This window comes from Sceloporus occidentalis, unplaced genomic scaffold (assembly GCF_023333645.1).
Source record: "Sceloporus occidentalis isolate IW3139 unplaced genomic scaffold, rSceOcc1.0.p SCAF_3, whole genome shotgun sequence".
NCBI lineage: Eukaryota > Metazoa > Chordata > Lepidosauria > Squamata > Phrynosomatidae > Sceloporus > Sceloporus occidentalis.
Window position 1 is genome coordinate 177,035,883 of NW_028316983.1, and position 16,642 is coordinate 177,052,524.

Below are 16,642 nucleotides of genomic sequence, written 5' to 3' on the forward strand. Positions count from 1 at the left end.
AAATTAATTGAAGGAATACAACACACTCACATGCGTGTTAATTTACCTACAAGTTTCAGTGACAAAGGAGGGCTTTTTTCAGAATATGGCTACATATGATTGAATGGTCTACACAATATCTGAACACAAATGGGTCTGCTGGTGATGAGAAGCTTACATTTCCAAATTTTGACATAAATTTTTTTTGCCAGTGAGCCAGGGATCAGAAGAGGGGGGTTTAAAGGGTACTATTTCTGGCTTAATTTATCTTTTTTTCACCAGAAAATAAATGGTTTCAGGAAAGTGAAACAAGAACTAGCTATCACCCCTATTGTGAGTGTGTCTATGTGCCTGTATATGTTTGTGAGTATGCATGCGTGCATGTATATATCATCATCATCATCATCATCATCATCATCATGATGTTACCATCTTTATTTAGACTTCTGGGATTCAATATCACCTCTGTATGTCTCTATCTTTATCTCTATACATACCTTGAAGATGTATTTTCATATGTATCTTCAATCAGCTGCTGACACCTGAGTTTCAAGTATACAAAAGACAGAATTATTGCAAATTATATTCCTAATAATGTATTCTACTTTCATTTGCCCCTTTCTTTTTATGTTGTGAATTGTAAAATATTAGCACTTTATTTTGAGATCACACAAGTCAAGGCAAGAAAAAGAGTAGAAGCTTCCAAAAGGGATGATGGGTCAATCAGAAATGTCTCTGCTCAGCATGGGGTTTCTGCTATAGCCAAAGTAAACCAAGCCTGGCTTGGAATTTTCCCAACAATCTAATGGTTTTATACCACAGTTCCAGACTATCATCTTTCCCTGTGATCTTTTTGTAAGAAACCCTAGTCAGTGGGAAACACTTTAAAGCTTCTACACTACTAACACTTCAATAGCAGATTTAAACTATGATATATGTTAACTTCAACACAGACATATATACAGAGAAAGAGAAAAAAGGAGGGTGGGAAGGAGAAATACTACAGTGTCAGCAAATAGTTGGAGTCCAATTAAAAAAAAAAACAGTAAAAGAATCCATAAATTATGTAAATCAAATAATTGGTGCAGTCTGGAAACATGCACAGTGTAATATATGTTTACAATGACACATTGGTCTTTTTCTTTTAAAAATTGGACATATATTGTTTGTACTCAATTTATACCACTCAAAAATATGATAATGAGGTTTCAGAGAGTGATGACTGGCTGAGGCATCCCACAAGAAATGAGACTTTCAGAAATCTTTCTGTGTATTAGTGACCAATTATCCAAAGTTAGTGAGACGGAAAGCTGTGATCTTGAAAAGTCTCATGAAAGTTGTACTAAATAAAGTCACATGACTGACTTCTTAATGGTCCATCAACATTCTGACAACTTTACCACAAAAGGCAGAATGTTAAGTGCACCAACATGGACTCAAATAAATCTGTTATGATTCTTAGACAACCTTGTTTTATCAGCGTAGCTAATATTATTTTCTGAACATTGACAGCAGGTGGCATCCATGTCAGTAGTGTGGTGAATCTGTTCTGGATTTTGGTCTGAACTTTAACAGAGCAACCCAAAGTGCTCAACATCCCTTTGGCTCTAAGACATTATGCAATGCTCAACTCTAAACAGAGCACAATGGATGGTTTCTTTAAAGATGATCACTTCTTTAAAACTCCTCCCTGGACCTCTTGGACTTCAACAATAATAGACCAATCTCAAATCTCCCCTTTCTGGGCAAGGTGATCAAGAGGGTAGTTGCCTTCCAACTTCATAAAGTCTTTGATTATACAAATTATCTAGACCCATTACAAACCAGATTCAGAGCAGGATACAGAGTTGAGACTCCTTTGGTAACTTTAGTGGATGGTCTTTGCCTGAGCATTGACAGGGGGAGTCTGTCCCTCCTAGTGCTTTTGGACCTCTCGGTGTCATTTGATACCATCGACCATGGTATCCCTCTTGAATGCCTGGGGGATTTGGGAATCACTTCAGTGATTCCAGTATTATCTCTCAGGTAGGTTCCCAATGGTGGTGCTTAGGGAAAGCTGTTCCTCAAAAAAGAAGCTGTCATGTCATAGTACCATAGGTGCCATCCTATCCCCAATGCTATTCAACATATATAGAACTGCTGGGAGAGACCAACTGGTGACATGGGGTGGGGTGCTATCAGTATGCTGATGACACCCAAATATATTTCTCCATGGCCTCAAATACAAGCTCAGCTAAGGATAGTGTGTCTCCTCTGAATGAATGCCTGGAGGAGGTAATGGGCTAGATGAGGGGGGGGGGGGAAGTGAAGCTGAACCCAGATAAGACAGAAGAGCTTACTGTCAAATGTCCTAATCCTTTTAAAGGTGTTTCCATCAGTCTTGGATGGTTTCAGGCCCAGCCTAGCTGAGGACTCAGAGGAGGAATCTGAGGCTGAACTTGAGCCTCAGCCTGAATTTGAATCTGAGCCTGGCTTTAGCTCTGCTCTGAGAGCTCCAGCAGAAGCTGTGGTTTTAGAAGACAACCAGAAGCCAAACCTTCCAGTAGAAAGGCCTTCTAGTACTGTGGACATGGAAGAGGATCACATACCTAACTTCAGCCAAAGAAGATCAGAAAGGGCATGCTTCCAGCGTTCAAGGAGATTTTATGAAAAACACCAGCTCATCAAAAAACCCACATGCACTAATGATAATAAAAGTCTGGGAAGGACACAGAGCTTTTGTCAGAAGTTATCTGAGTTCTCTGGAAAAGGCAACTTGCTTTCTGACTCGGTTCTGATTTTTTGGCTTAACTCTTTGGATTATGGACTGATCTGACCATGCTGCTCTTCTGGAACCCTTGACCTGGACTGCCTGACTTCGCTCTTAGCTTGGCCCTTTGGCTTATACTCAGATGGATTCCTGACTCCGTCTCCCTTTGCCTGTATATCTACCTTGCAAGACTTATCTTGCTCCACAAATTTTGTGTAGAGTCTTTTTATGTTTATTTGGACTCGTTATCAGCTGTTGGCTGCTTTCTTGGACATATGGAATTACACTTCCCCTGAGAGACTACGTTCACAACTTGGGAGTGCTTCTGGATCCGTTGCTCCAAATGCCAGTGCAGATACATTTGATGGCCCAAAGTGTTTATTATCAGCTTTGGCTGTTACACCAGCTACACCCCTACTTAGAGCTGGAGGACCTAAAGATGGTAGTATACATACTGGTAACCTTAAGGCTGGACTTTTGAAATGTGCTGTACATTGAGCTACCTCTGTACCAATTGTAAAAACTTCAGTTAGTTAAAAACACAGCAGCTAGATTGCTTTCAATATTAAAATCACTCCATGGCTGCCAATTAGTTTCCAGGCATGGAATAAAGTGTTCTTTATTACCTTTAAAGCCATACATGGTTTAGGTCTAGATTACCTACAGGATCACCACCTCCCATATAATCTGCCCTGTACATTCAAGTCCTTTGGTGGACATTTACTCCAGTCTGCCAGGACTAGGTTTACTAGGGTTAGAAACCTAGCTTGTTAGCAGGCAGAATCTAGATTTTCCCAACCAATTTACAACTCACCTAGTACTTGTTTCTTGGAGCTCTAGATCTTTTTTATGTTTGAAAATCTTACATGAAATATTCCTGTTTTAAATATCTGGGCCCTGAAAGGAAGGAACACCTTACTACTGAGACGAAATTTAATAATCTTCCAAATTTCAAATATTAAACAGTTACTCAATATAAAAATGTTAAAGCTTCTGATGACATTCCATTTGAACATATGGCATGATTTTTAGACAAGAGTTTCCTATCCCCTCTTCATCATACAGAACAGAAGAGTATATTAGGCTACTTGGAACATTTCTGAAACAAAACTGAAGAAACCTAATTAAATCAAACAAGGCTTGGCAATTTAAAGTCTGGAAGTGCAGGCAGAGATACTGTAAAACTGTGGCAGTGGCTGCATTGATCTTCATTTACCGTGATCCATTTACATGCCATTGTAGCTCAGTTTGAGCTTATAGTGTCTTTTTAGAAGTTCCATCAGTTGCTTTACCACAAAGCCTCTTTCATTTTGTCACCTTGTTAATTGCAGAATTTACAACAATGACTTATTGTGAGAAGTGTATAAGATGAGGAGCCAGTGAGGCATGTAAACCATTCTTTTAAAATTAGATCATCTGTAAATGTAAGAGATTTTCCTTAATTGGATTTTTTTTAAAAGAAAAAACAAAAGTTAATTTCCTTTGATCCAAAAAGTATAAATTCACCTGCATCATGGCACCAATGCAACACAAGCAGTCTGTGTAAGAGTACAAAGAACTGTAACATTTACCAGGAGTGACACAATTATGCTAAATCATCTAAAGAGGCTATCCTATATCCTCTTGCTGATAGTGAGCTGCTGGAACTCAAATGAACTTGTTTTTGAGTAGGTGAATATTGGTTTGTGATGGCAAATGGTTAGCTGAGCAACCACTTCTGTTACATCTTCACAGTAAGGATGGGAACAGTATTCAAGCATATTTGAAATTTTGTTTTAAAAAACAAACAAGTTTTTCAAGTGTTGAGAAATCCTAACAGGAATAATCCTGCACAGACATTTATTTATTTATTTATTTATTTATTTATTTATTTATTTATTTATTTATTTATTTTGGAAAGAAATAGTATTTTCAGTGTATTTTTCTGCTCAAAAACTGATATTTTTACACAGAATTATCGTGTTCCTATGTGGAAACATATTTTGCACAAATTTGTAAGTGGCTGATTTGCATAGAAAACAGTATTTTCTGCTTTCAAGACCTGCCTAGTGAATAGGCATTGAAAACCGCAAGGCTTTCTTGCAGTGGGAAGAAAATTGCTTCCTTTGAGGAGACATCTAATGAAGAATTACATCCCTATTTCACAGGTATTAAAAAAAAATCCCACAAAAACATGATAAAAAAATACATTGCAAAATATTTGAGATCTTGATTGCTTTTTTTCTTTAAATGTCAGGTATAAATGATAAGGTGAATGATATCCGAAGGAGAAAAAAAATACACACCAATGTAAAAACAATCCTTCAAAATAGAACTCTTCTGCATAGATTTGCCTTTACTAAAAACATGGAATAATCATAGTCATTGTAGCCTCCTCCTTTTCTTAGAGAAATCATACAGTGTAGGTCCTTCTGTTTTTCAGAAGGCACTGTGACGAGTAATTAAGACACCATCATAGCCTTTCCACTGCATTTACATATTGCAATACACTGTTACTCAGATGCCAAATAATGTTATAAGTGCCAAATATCAGTAATTTAGATGTATAATTAAATCATTTCCAGTGCAATTATTAGCCAGAATGCTAAGTGCTTTTGAAAGCCTCAGGGAATCTGGGACACAAACCTCATTTGCATACAATAGAAGCTTCACAGTTTCCAAGAGATAGTATCTTACCTAATAAATCATTACCAAAATTGCAAACAGATACTATAAGAAGAGAAAAAAGTTGATACTGTGGGTCTACATCACACCCCACAAATCTAGATAATTTGAGAATGATTGTTAATAGAAAATATGTTCATTTTGCAGTCTACAAATGGCACTATAAAGCTGGTGTGGACCATCAAGATGTTGAGACATTTTATGCATAGACAGAGGGTTATCCTCATATGACTTCCTAATGCAAGTACATTAGAGTAAATGTAACATATGGACAATTGCCCATCACTTTTAATTCAAGGTGGATGAAAATTTAATTTTAGTGTGGTGGTAGTGGTGGTTGTGGTTGCTGTAAAAAGAATTCATCCTTATTTACCAACTTCTGCAAATCTAGGATGGAAAGAACCTGATTTAAAATATTTAATAATGTAAGAAAATGACAGATTCACCCACCTAGTATGAGTGCCTTGAGTGTTTGACTCTTTAAATCTTAGGTTTGGATTCCTCTGTATTCAGTTAAGTTTATGATGTTGAATTAGGGTAACCACATCTTTTTTTTCAGACAGCCCCTTTAATACTTATTCAGTTTGGTCTTCTCTATTACATTTGATATATGTAATTTGACCAATGTAAATGGGGAGATTTTCCTTGTTGTTTGTTTTTAAAGAATTTACTAAAATCCACAAATTTCTTCATATGTAAAAGGACAAGAATTTGGGATTTATGAAATGTGGACTCAGCAGGAAGAAGAAATGAGACTTCCCCATCCCTACTTTTATATTCACTACATTTTTGAAAACTCCCTCACACTGTCCCTTTTTGTTTTTCCTTCTGAGCATTAGCTAAGTCCTTGTTTAAAGAATGTTTTTAAAGCACTGTCTTGACTATAACATGAAAATTCAGACCCCAAATATATGGACCCAATTGTGGTTATGGAATGTGTTGGGAGGGCATTTGGCACATGCTCAAAGATACTTATCGAGTACTTTGTCATTCTGTTAGGATTAAGCCTTTGCACTGGAAAAATATGAAGTATCAGTTGAAGCTATAAAATTAATTTTGAAAGAGCAATCGCATTCCCACTCCTTAGTTTGCTAAAAAATAGACTTACATGGTTATCCTTCTAGAAGTGCAGACAACAACATCTATTTTGCCATATATGTGAATTAAACTTGTTGATTAATATTAAAGAACGTCATCCTTTCTACAAAGCTATATTTGAAAATGACAGTCTTAAAATTTAGTAGTCTCTAGAATACCATTTTTTCAAACATCTTTTCAGACTATCCACAGCACAATCTATCCACAGAACAATCAATTGCATGTAATCCCTGTAGCTTACACACTGCACAAAATCTCAACAGTAGCTGTACTCTGTTTGAGTGGGAATGTTATATTCCCTATATATCCCACTGTAATTGAAACATGCTACCTAGCTTTGTCTGAGCACCCAAAGAAATGGTGAAATGAAGAGACCACTCATCTATTGATTATTCTGAGGTCATGCAGTTTGTGGGGAAAACCAGTCTGGATTGTCTTCATCTTTTACAGATTGTTTAACAGAGCACATAATGGCATCAGCAACAGAGAAGCTGCTCCTGCAGGAGACATACAGTACCCAAGGCAGTTTGCACGCAATTGTTTAGAGAGTGAAGAATTATTTCCACCTTCTTCAATTCACAGTGGATTTCAAAGTCTGCTTGATCAGACAAGACATTGGCACTTTTTCCCTAGAAAAGAGTATAATAAAGTTGTACTTGGCATCCATTATTGTGATTTTGAAGGAGACCTATATCCCATATTAATAGGTTCTTTCACCCAACATGTTATTACTCTAGAATTGCTAAACTACTCTTGTGATTCTGTATAGCCATGCCCATTATCAGTTTGGCTGTCACAGGGCTCCTGTTATGAGACAAGTAGTACAACTGACAATAGCAAGACATACAGAGAAGATGGATAGCAAATCATATAGAACATTATATAGTTTTTTGTGGATTTTTCAGGCTATATAGCCATGTTCTAGAAGAGTTTGCTTCTGATGTTTTGCCAGCATCTGTAGTTGTAGTTGGCATCTTCAGAAAATGCTGGCATGGAAGTGATAAGATGCTAGCCTAAAAAAGATTAAAACAAACTTACTTCAGAGTAAGGATAATGGACTGTAAATGTTTACTCCAGAATAAACCCAAGAAAAAAAAACAGTAAAGGATATTAATACCTGTAACCTTTAATAGACATACAAGATCCATTTAGGCAGCTGTCCATAAATATTGGGATTTATTTCAGGACATCCCTAGTTGTCCAGAAAAAAATATCTTTATTTGTCTATAAGTGCTCAAAAAACCTTAAGGATATTCTGGCCTGGATACTTGCTAGGGTTGCCTCGGGGCGTCCTTTACAGACGCCCCACAACCCTAGCACGTACCTGTGGTGTTGTAATGGTGGTGCTCATACACATGCAAATCACTCCTGCATTCCTAGGCTCACACAGTATATATAGACCCACTTTTTCCAGGCAACCATTCTCTGAAGATGCCAGCCACAGATGCTGGTGAAATGTCAGGAAGAAAATCTTCTAGAACGTGGCCACATAGCCCAAAAAACCCACAAAAATGCTATTCAGTGTCATTAGGTTTTTTCCTGGGATGACTTATGCTCACTGAAATCTGCTAGGAATGTGAATATCTCTCAATCTCAGTTTTGTTTCATTTATACTAATCACACCTGAGTTTTCCTCCTTCTCTGAATTCTTTGTGAGTGATCAGAGGCTTTCTTTTTCTTCCCATGTGGAAATTTAGTTTAGTACACTTTTTTCCTAATGTACACACTTGCAATACACTTTACCTAACACCTATATTTTCCCCATGATGAAGTATTTTCCTTTTCTTTCTTTTCATCCTTCTCCCAGTATGAGAGGTAGCTCACCATGTGACCTGAGAATGCAACAGAAAAGCCTCTAAGCTCCATTAGGAAACCATTTGGATCCATCAGCCACCTTGGGCAGACCATTTTAAATGACACCCCCCCCCCCCCAATAAGACAAGCTTGGCCAGGGCTGTTTCCCACTGCCTTGGGAGAGTTGCCAATCAGGCAAGTGCAGAGAAACTGTGCCTGATTAATACTTGAATGGTGTAGCATGCTTCACTTCACTTCTGCCTCAGTTTTTTTGGGCCTGCTGACATTGCTAGGCAGGATTTCACTTTGGTGATTCTAAGGAAGTAGCATAAAGGTCAAGGAAGGAGGTCCCTTAATAGGAATATATGCTGTGCAACTTCCTGGAGAGGAATATGGGATTGGTAGGGATGGCTAGGAGTTGTTTCCTTTGTCAGAACAAATGGCAGTTATTGCAGAAGGTGCCTGGGAGCATGTGTCACCCATACAGTGGCATCCCTGATCTTGCAGTTTAGCAGTTGTAACTACTACTGTACTCAGACTGAAGGAAAAGATGGCACTTTGCACAATGTTTTTGTGATCACGCTGCTGTCCCCTGCAACTTGGTGCCATCTTTAAATCAGTCTGTGCATTGAGCAGTATAGAAGTCATTTGTGGTGTCATCATATGTTTATGATTTAGTGCAGATACTGTATTCATACCTACATTTGTGTTTATACAGTGGGCCCTTGGTATATGCAAGAGCTTGGTTCCAGAATCCCCCATGGATACCAAAACCCACAGATGCTCAAGTCAGTATTTAACATTTAAAATTACCTGGGTGACAAGGTCTAGGCACCAGGAAGGCATTCTTCCTGTACTGTTGGCCACCTGCCCATCACCAAAGCTCTGCCAGAATTTAAAAACTTTCGCATTGGCCCTGGAACAGGCCAGTAGCATTCCAAAATGGAACGTTCTAGGGATGGGAGGCAACGGGGAACGCATTTTATCACACAGCGAGAATGCTGCCTCTGCCAAGCATCCCCATCCTGTTCCAGATGCGTCCCAGAGAGAGCGATTTTCGGGAACACTTGAGAAGCATTCCCAGAAATCGCCCCCCGAGGAACACATCCGGAATGGGATGGGGAAACTTGGTGGTGGCGGTAGCATTCTCGCTGTGCAGTAAAATGCGTTCCCCGCCACCTCCCGTCCCCAGAACGTTCCATTTTGGAACGCTACAGGCCCTTTCCATGGCCAATGCAATAAAGTTCTTAGTTTCCCACCTTCTCAACCTTCCCATCAGAAAGCTTCTGCCAGATTTTAAGCCCCTTTGCCACTGATCCACCTCAGGGAAGGGCAGAAGGAGTGGAGTAAGGAGGTGTATCAGTAGGAAAGAGGTTTAAATTCTGTCAGAGGCTTCCTTATGTGAAAGTGGAAAACAAAGTGAGGCAGGTGTTTAAATTCCAACAGATATTTCCTTGTGAGAAGGTGGAAAATGGAGTGAGGAAGGAGTTTAAATTCTGAGAAAGGCTTCCTTGTGAAAAAGAGGGAAATGAATTGAGGCAGTTTAAAATCTTGGAGAGGTTTCTTTATGAGAAAATAGGAAACAGGTTGGCAGGAGTTTACATTTTGGCAATATCTTTGTGATGTGAAAGTGGGAAGGAGAATGACTGTGGTTTTGTGGTGGAACTGACTTCCTTGGGGAAGAGAGGCATCAGCTTGCCTGGGTTTTGTCTCAACCTCTGCTAGTGCCCTGGGATCACTTCTCAGTCTGGCTATCACAGTTTACAAATAAAAATAAAAAAAAAATCTTCATTTCAATCTGTGATTGCTCAAATCCATGGGCATTGAACCCATGGATTCCAAGGGCTCACTTTATAGGTATCCTTTTCTTATTTGATAGAGGCCAGGCCATTGTACTATAATATTCCTAATGGCACATAATGGTTCGGTATTTCAATGATTTCCACTTTTTGACAGTGCTCTGATGTGTAACCTGTTGAATGAGTTGTGGATACTTGTAGTCATAGGGTTAAACCACACACATTCACTTCAAGAGATTCTTTTAACCAACAGCTCACCTTTCTGTGATGTTCTCAAGCCTGCACAGAAGACAAATTATACTCCATTGCCATAGGTGCTTCTTGTCGATTCTGTTTCCTTAGTCTCAAAGTCCATTAACTTAAAAATTTTACATTTACAAAAAAGGCCTTAAATGGTGTGGAATTTTTGAGGTGAGATTGTTAGGCGATTCCTTTGATGCCAGCTCCTTGGTTCTAAAAGATGAAAAGTTTTGTACTGACTAGTAGATGCCAATTAGAGTGGTAACTCTTGCTAGAACTCACAAATTTGCAATTAAAATTTGTAAAAACATACAATGACCTTGCTACTAGCAATCTTCTTGATGAGATGAATTCAACAAGAAAAGCAAGTAATTTTATAGGCCATCCTCTGTGCAATGTAAGTCAATCTGCTGCCTTATTGGTCACTGAGGCTCTGGGCCTTTAACTGCTTCTTAATAAACACTGAAAATGTGACTCTCTCCATTCTCCTCATTCATTGCATGTTCATGTCAGATAAAGTTTTATGACATCCTATTGTTTTGGTAATGAGATGTGTTCCATGTTCAGAACAGAACTACACTACACTCTAGCCTCAGCCCACTAGTGGTCTAACTTTGGAAACCTGGTGCATTAAAATGCCTCATATCGTAGATGGTCTTAAGTTTATCAACAGTCCACATTTTGTCCAAATGATCCATTACATCTGTAAGAACCAGCCCAACTGCAAGGCACCTGATGAAATTAATGTTAAGATTGATACAATGCAATATTAATTGGTGTGTGTGTGAGAGAGAGAGAGAGAGAGAGAGAGAGAGAGAGAGAGAGAGAGAGAGAGAATATGCAGCTCCATACCAGATAGGAATAAAAAGGAGAAAGAGAAATGCTGGAAATGTGGACAACGCTATAGAACTTTTTACCGTATATGGTAGTCCTGCCCTGTGACAAGAAAATATTGGATAGGAATACAAGAGGCACTACAGCAGATCTTCCAAACTAAGATAAAAATGTAACCTGAACTATTTATCCTAAATGTAATAGATGATAGGGAAATAAGGAAGATTTTGAAGTGTATTTATACTTAATTATAGCAACAAAAATGACATTTGCAAAGAAATGGAAAAGTCCAGAAATACTGACTATAGATGAATGGCTAATGAAATTCAAGGATATAGCTGTGTTAGTCTGTAGAATCAGTACTTAAAGAGATCTTGTAGCACCTTTGAGACTAACTGAAAGTTAGTCTCAAAGGTGCTACAAGATCTCTCTATGTACAGCTTATGAAATTGTTTGACATGACAGAGATAGACAGATTGACCATATTAATTAATTAAAAATCAATGCAAAAATGGAGAGAAGATTGGGAGTTAGTTCTGAAAAACTGTAGGAGGAAATGATTAATTTAGAAATGCTCAAATATATAGGAAGAAGAGATACATAGAAAGTAAAAACACATAAATGTAGAAATGTAGAAATAATAAATAATCCATGTTTAAAGATAAGAATGTTAGGAGAAAAGAAAGTAGAAATGAAGCACATGTCGAAATCTCTGCTTTGTTAGGTGTTTATAGAGATATGTATAGAGGTGGGGAAAATGAATTGCAGACTTCAAAAGATTATAGAGAATAGGTTTTGATTTTGAGGAGGCGGATGATTTAAAGTAAAATTGTCTTAAGAATTAAATTAAGAGTAAATAATAATAATAATAATAATAGTTTATTTATACCTCCCGCCTTTCCCACAGATGGAGGCGGGATTACAACCTTAAAAGACACTTAGTACAATTTACAATAAATACAACAATAAAATACTAACACTAAATATATAGTAAAACAGTGAATTGAAAGATGATGTACTCAGCTATGATCTGTAAGCAAGAATAACTTTTTTTTTGGGGGGGGGATGGTTTGTTTTGTTTTGATCTGGGTTTTTTTCTATTCTATGATAGGTTGAATTTAAAAGGGAATATCAAATGATATTAAACGATATATGTTTGATGTAATAGACATATTATGGAAAATAAAAAAAATATTTATATTATTTATCAATACTCAGGTTCATATACAATGGATTCTGCAATCAGGTAAGTGAATGTAAGTAAGAGCCCACTGCAGACCTCACCTCTCAATATGGCCAGAATTTGAAGGGATGGAACCAGCAAATGAGACGATGGTGGAATTTGGAATTGGATACCCATTCCCATCTTTCTTGTGTTCATGTATGCCATTTCTGCTGGGTAGCTTTCTTGAACTCATTTTCTGTTGCATTCAATCTGTTTATCTCCACCTATCCTCTCTTCTGAGTGTACAGATGGATGTAAACACTTCTCTGCAAACTGGTTATGGGTGATGTGCATCTAAGTATGAATCAAGTATACATATTTATAGTGACCCCATGAATTTCATAAGGTTTTCCTAGACAAGGAATATCAACAAGTGATTTGCCATTGCCTTCCTTGGAAATATAGCTTATAACACCTGGTATTCCTTGGCAACCCTCCACCTAAGTTCTAGTCAGGCCCTGCTTAATTTCCTATATCAAATGGGATCTGGTACCTTCATGTAGGGTATCCAATACCCATATACTCTATATTTAGGGTATCCGATACCCATGTACTCTAAAGAGTTTGATACCAAGGGATTAAAAAAGTGGAAATATGTTTCAAAATGTTTTAGCTCACAGCAAACTGTGCGGGTCTCTTACTTAAATCTGTTGCTAATGGGGTTTTGTTTAATCATTTCTGTCTCCTAGTGAGCTAATGTGTGCATTGCAGAGATATTTTTTAAAACATAATTTGACATAATTCAATGAGTGCTTGCCTTGACAGAAACCATTCTTACCCTTCTGGCTGATAAAATAAAGAAGAATCCTTGTTTCCACAAGTGTATTCATCTTCATTTATCCTATACGAGTGCTTTAGGATTTCTCATGTGTGAAAATGAATTCAAAGAAAAGAAACAAAAAATAGAGAAAAGTGATTGTGCATTTCCTAGTGTAGAAGAGGTTTTTCTGCTAAGAGTCTTCAACATCATTAGCATATCACTCAAAGTTCAAGAGTGACCTTCACTTACATATTGCAGCAATCATTTATACTTACCGTTATTTAGTATAAAATATGATTAATCATTACCATTTGTCTTCCAGATATTTAGCATATGTTTTTGCTTTTTTGGTGCACTCTGACAGTATCATTGCTGTTGACTAAATTTAACATAACAAGTCTGACACGCAAATCAGTGCACTGGATGAGAATTTAATTATACGTTTAAAGAGACTTCCTGTGCTGGTAGTGTATTCTTCTCTTCTGTGAAACAGAAACAAAAATACAGCATGTCAACCTATCATATCCTATTGTACTCCACCATTGTAAAAATGTATCCTATACAAACATGTATTCTTCAATGAATTACTACTTCCAAAAGTATATATCTGAACCTTAAGTAGGTGTGACAGTGGGTTCAAATTTAAGAGTTAGAGGAGACAGTATGCCCTGGTATTAATGTATAATCTGACTGGACTGTGACCAATAATGTTAGAAATTAAATGGTAGGTTTTTTTATTTTTATTTTATTTTTATTTTTTTAGGAATCTTACCAGAATTAGTATTGGTTATTTTAATTTTCTGGAACAGAAAAGTCACCACCACCACCACCAGGCAGTTTGCAAAACCTCAATTTAAAAAACCAGTCAAAGTTAACATTATTATTATTATTATTATTATTATTATTATTATTATTATTAAGCTTTATTTATATAGTGCTGTAAATTTACACAGCACTGTACATAAAATCATTTAATTAGACGGTTCCCTACCTTCATGCTTACAATCTAAGAAGACATGACACAAAAGGAGAAGGGTATGGTTGAGGGGAAGGGGATCAGGTCCAGCATTCTTCTCTCCCTCTGAGGCCTGGACCAAGGCAGATGGACAGATGGAGGGCTCTGTATCTTAAGCATAGGCCTGATGGCATTGGCCCTCCCTCTCTCCCCCTCACAGGCCAAGATGGAGTCAGATGCCTTGTGGGAAGGGTTCAGTTCCTTTCTCTCTCTCATTTAAGATGTATTGGTTGAGATCCTGCATCATCAAATGTAACTATGAGGATGGAGCTCCATCACTGTAGCTACATTTGATGAGGCCATTTCCCCCAAACCTCCCCTTTCATTCATGCATTGAGTTTCCAAGTAACTTCATATTGCGGTCCTGGAAATGACATCTGCAGTGTTCTCCCAATCATGGGCACATTGAAAACCGGCAGCTAGAGAGACTTCTTAAGTCCTATCACAGCTGCTTCTCTCAATATTCCCATGACCAGAAGATCACTGCAGATGTCATTTCCTAGTGCCCTCATCTCAAACATATCAGAAAGGCTTCTTTAGAAGCATTGCCTGGCTGAAAAGATACTGGAGGCCATGCTCACTCATTGACAACTATAAACAAGACTCCCCAAACTATGAGATCATAAGTGTGGCTTACAATCTTGGAACAATTCAATAGGATGCTGGCCAACATTTCAACTAGGGAGCAATGTAAGAATTATGAGTATTCACCAATTCCTTAATAATTCAGGTATAAAGAATGTTAGTGTGTATGGAGGGGGGTGTTAAACGTCTCAAATACAGAAAAATTTGAGACTATCAGAGTCACGTGGCTTTGAATGCCTAACTCTTAAAAATCTGAACTTGATAATGTAATATGTACTTGTCTTATTGTTGAAATAAGATTGCTACGTCTGAACATTAATACAACAGGATCCTTTCCATGCTAGGAATGGCTATTTACTGATTTGACCTCTTAGAAGGAGGACTTTTGATACAGTGTTGTTGTTTTCAAAAGAATGGGCTTGCCTGGGAGGGCGGCACCACAATAAAACAAGAGCCAATTGTGGAGGAAAGACCACAACTTTATTAATGCAAAACCAGCAACCAAAGGTAGGGTTGGCCCAAAAGCATGAGGTCTGGATCATCAAGTCATATATCAGCAAGACATCGGGATGAGCTAGGGGCTAATGTAACGCCCTCTCGTATCTGTGCAACCTACAGATTATATTTAATAATAAAGCCCCTAGTCACCGGGAAGCAGTGTCACGTTATGGCCCCCGCAATGGCCACTACGCATGCCCACATTGCTCCTGTGTCCCATAGGGACTCCCGATACAGTGCTACGCAACCCTATAGACCATGCCCACCAGATCCAGACCCTCTGCTGCTGCCACAAAAGGCAGTTCCGCAGGAACGCCTACCGCCAACCCAACCCACGCAAGAAACACAAAAAGCATGTGTCCAGGAGGAAGCTGCCGGGCCGGCCTTGCAATCCTTGACCAAGGATAATTCAAGCCAATGCGTTCTGGTCAGCAGAGCCATCCTTCTCGCAAGATGATCAGCATCACAGATGATGACGTACGCGGACTGACAAGTTCGTCCTCCCAGTCGCCATAGGGGAAAGGAACCAGCATGCACAAATGCCCGGCGAAGGCAGCAGATCAACAACATAGCACTGGTGCCGATTGTCCAAACCTGTAACATGACACAACTGACATATAGAAATAGCAAACAATTCTAAGCTGCAACTATATCCACCACAATGCAGGAAGAGAAACATAGGAGATCCACCCCAGGCAGGAAGGGGAAATCCAAGACGGAGAACTGACATTGTAAGCCCAGAACAAAGCCACGCAGAAGGCTCCAAGTTAACAGTTATTTGGTAGCATGCCCTGCTCCCGCACTGGGAGGAAAGGTAGGATGCCTGGCCCGGAAGGACTGCGAGGAGGAAGGATTAAGAGGACAAGACAACCTGGCATGGGAACCTCTGCAAAAGGCACAAAGGTGGTCAAATCTGCAGTGGGCGTGTATGCATTTGCCAATATTAAAGTCCCAGCACAAAAGGCCCAAATCATCAGAGGAGACTGGAACATGGGATGGGGCTCATGCCGCGGTCTGAGTGCCGACTTCCAAGAGCCAAATTTCAGGGTGTAGGAGGTCCCAACACTCTCTAGAATTTTCGGAAGCATGCTGGCGGAACGCCGTATCATAGGAAATAGCTGCCGCATCACCTGCAAATTCCTTGGCCCTTAGAACATTTAACAAATGGTTATCAAGCTGCCAAGCCCGCTCAGGAAAGGCCATCACAATGACAGCCCTGAAGACAGTGAAGCCCTCCAGCCAATTATCAAAATTGTGATCGACCAAAGGGGGAATGGAACCCTTCTTTCTACCCTTGGAGGAGGTGACCGCTAAAGCTTCTTGGCCAGAAGGAGGAACCAAACCAAAAACATCTACAAAGCAACCCCTGAGAATAAGCTTTCTGGTTTTTCTAGGGAGATGA